Source organism: Heterocephalus glaber, unplaced genomic scaffold (assembly GCF_053883595.1).
Source record: "Heterocephalus glaber isolate CG9 unplaced genomic scaffold, H.glaber_assembly_v1.0 deba00001466, whole genome shotgun sequence".
In the NCBI taxonomy this organism is placed as follows: domain Eukaryota; kingdom Metazoa; phylum Chordata; class Mammalia; order Rodentia; family Bathyergidae; genus Heterocephalus; species Heterocephalus glaber.
In genome coordinates this window covers 1294031-1297048 of record NW_028258313.1, presented here as the reverse complement: position 1 = coordinate 1297048, position 3018 = coordinate 1294031, and positions in this window count along the sequence as shown.

Sequence of the window (3018 nt, the reverse complement as noted above, 5' to 3'; positions counted from 1 at the left end):
TCAAAATTACCACATTTTTTTGCTCTTTCCAATTGTTTTCCTTCTTTTTCTACTCTTTCAAAATTTTTATTTTTTTTCTTTCTTTTCTCTTTTCTTTCTCTCTCTTCCTCACTCCCTTGCTGCCCCACATTGTTATTCATCTCCCTATGTGTTCCTGTTCTGGCCCTAATTCATATTTCTTCTTTATTTTTCTTTTCTTCTCTTTCCTTCTCTCACCTGTGTCCTCTGGCATCACTGCTAACCTTCCCCTATCCTTCTACTTACCTATCCCTCCCTCCCCAAATCCTTCTAACTCCCCATTCCAAAGGGTAAAGTTGCTATATTGAAGGGTTGAGTCACTATAAACATATGTTGGGATGGTCCTTGATTTTGATATAATTCACACAGTTAAAGGTGATAGATTAATAACTCCCACAAATTGTCATTTTCTAAGAGGTACTTATGCTATTGTGTTGCTAATTGTATCACTTCGGCTAAGGTGTTGTGATTGATCTAATCAGTTGTACTTCCTGGTACAACAAAAATGAGACAGCCTCACAGCCACTAGAGACTCAAAACCTAAAGACCAGCTATATCTGGAAGACACCTCTGAGAAGCAATCATTCCATAAGGGTTCTAAATACAGGCAACAAAGATACTTAAAATATGCAACTTCAAAGTATCAACCCAGGAACTAAAACAAGGACAGTACCAAAAACAAACATGAGAAGACATTTAAGCCAGTCACAAAGTAAGACTTCTGGTCCACAAAAGGCAAATTCTAGGGGAAATGAGGTGGAAAAGCGTGATAATCAACAAACTGGACACCCTGAACTGATAGCACAGGAAGTAACAAAACAGATGAATGGGGCTCTAGAAAATTTCAAAGCAGAAATAATCTCCCAGATGACTACAGAGATGGTGAGCAGAGTGAAAGACATGATTAGAGGCTCTAGAACAGAAATAGATAAAAAAAATACATGAGCTCAGAAACACTGTAGAAGCCATGAATGCCCAGCATAAGAAAAAAATGGAAACCATGATCGCCCAACATGAGAAAGAAATGGAATCCATTAGACAGATTCAAACAGATATTTAGGAAATTAAAAATTCACTGAAAGAATGCATAGCAGATTAAGGGAATCTGAAGATAGAATATCAGATATAGAAGACAAGATTGTGGTGAAGGACCATGAAAACAGAGATTTCTTCAAAATAGTGAGAGACCATGAGAAATCAAACCAGCAGCTGCTAGACAATGGAAAGAAGAACAATATAAGCCTGATAGGAGTCCACGAAAAAACAGGAGAAAGTACAATTGACATTACAAAAAACTGTTCACAGAAGTAATAGTAGAAAACTTCCAGGACAGAGGTGGAGAATTGGACATACAGATAAGTGAGACATATAGAACTTCAACAAGTCATGATCAAAAAAATCTACACCTAGATATATAATAGTCAAGATCCCAGAAACCCAACAGATGAAAAAAATCCTACAGGCAGTTAGAGAAAAGAAACAAATAACCTACAAAGGAAAGCCCATCAGAATCCCAGTAGACTTCTCAACACAAACCCTTAAATCAAGGAGAGCCTGGAGTGAAGTATTTCAAGAGCTAAAAGACAATAACTTCCAACCTAGACTGTTGTATCCTGCAAAAGTATCTTTCAAAATTGATGGGGAAATTAGATACTTCTACAACAAAGAACACCTGAGAAATTTCATGAACACCAAACCAGCACTCCAAACATTTCTAAGCAATATCCTAAAAAAGACAACTAAGGTAACAACTCCAGGAGGCCCAAAAGAGGAAATCCACAAGGAAAGGTAAAGACACTAAAGGAAAAGGGGGAAAAATAAGAAATAAAAGAGCCAACAACAGTAAAACATCATCATAAGGATCAGTAAATATCTAGCAATTATAACCATTAATGTTAATGGCCTCAATTCACCAATCAAAAGAAATAGACTGGCAGAATGGATTAAGAAGCAAAATCCAGCAATATGCTGTATAGAAGAAACAAACCTAACTCAAAAGGAAATTCATAGACTGAAAGTAAAAGGATAGAAAACAATTCTCCACGTGACAGGAACCCAGAAAAAAGCAGGCATAGCAATCTTATTTGCAGACAAAGTAGATTTCAAACCAAAACTAATTAAGAGACACAAAGAGGGTCACTACATCCTTGTGAAGGGAACCATCCAAGAGGAAGAGATGACAATCCTAAATATATACACACCAAATATGAATGCCTCCAACTACAGAAAACAAATATTAATGGACATGAAAAACCAAATAAGCACTAATACAATTGTAGCGGGGGACCTCAATACCTCACTATCACAAATAAACAAATCATCTAGACAAAAAATTAACAATGAAATTCTAGAACTGAAACAAACTATTGAACAAATGGACTTAATAGATATTTACAGAGTGTTCCACCCCACAAAATCAGAATTCTCATCCTTTTCAGCTGCAAAATGGTCATTCTCCAAAATAGATCACATGCTAGATCATAGGACATGTCTAAGTAAATGTAAAAGCATTGAAGTTACCCCCTGTATATTATCAGACCATAGTACAATAAAATTGGATGTCTATAACATAAGAAACCACAAAACTCCCACAAACATATGGAAATTGAATAACACCCTCCTGAACAACAAATGGGTCACAGAGGAAATTAAAGAAGAAATTAGACAGTTTGTACAAGTAAATGATAATGCCAGAACAACATGTAGGACTCTATGGGACACAAAAAAAGCAGTTCTATTTGGGAAATTCATAGCAGTGAATGCCCATATTAGGACAATGGAGAGAACTCAGATAAATAACCTAATGCAGAACCTCAAGCTCCTAGAAAAAGAAGAGCATAATAAACCCAAAGCTCATACAAGGGAGGAAATTATAAAGATCAGAGCAGAAATCAATGCAATGGAGATTAAGAGAATGATGCCAAAAAATAATGAATCAAAGAGTTGGTTTTTTGAAAGAATAAATGAAATCGATAAACCTTTAGCCAACCTTATCAGAAA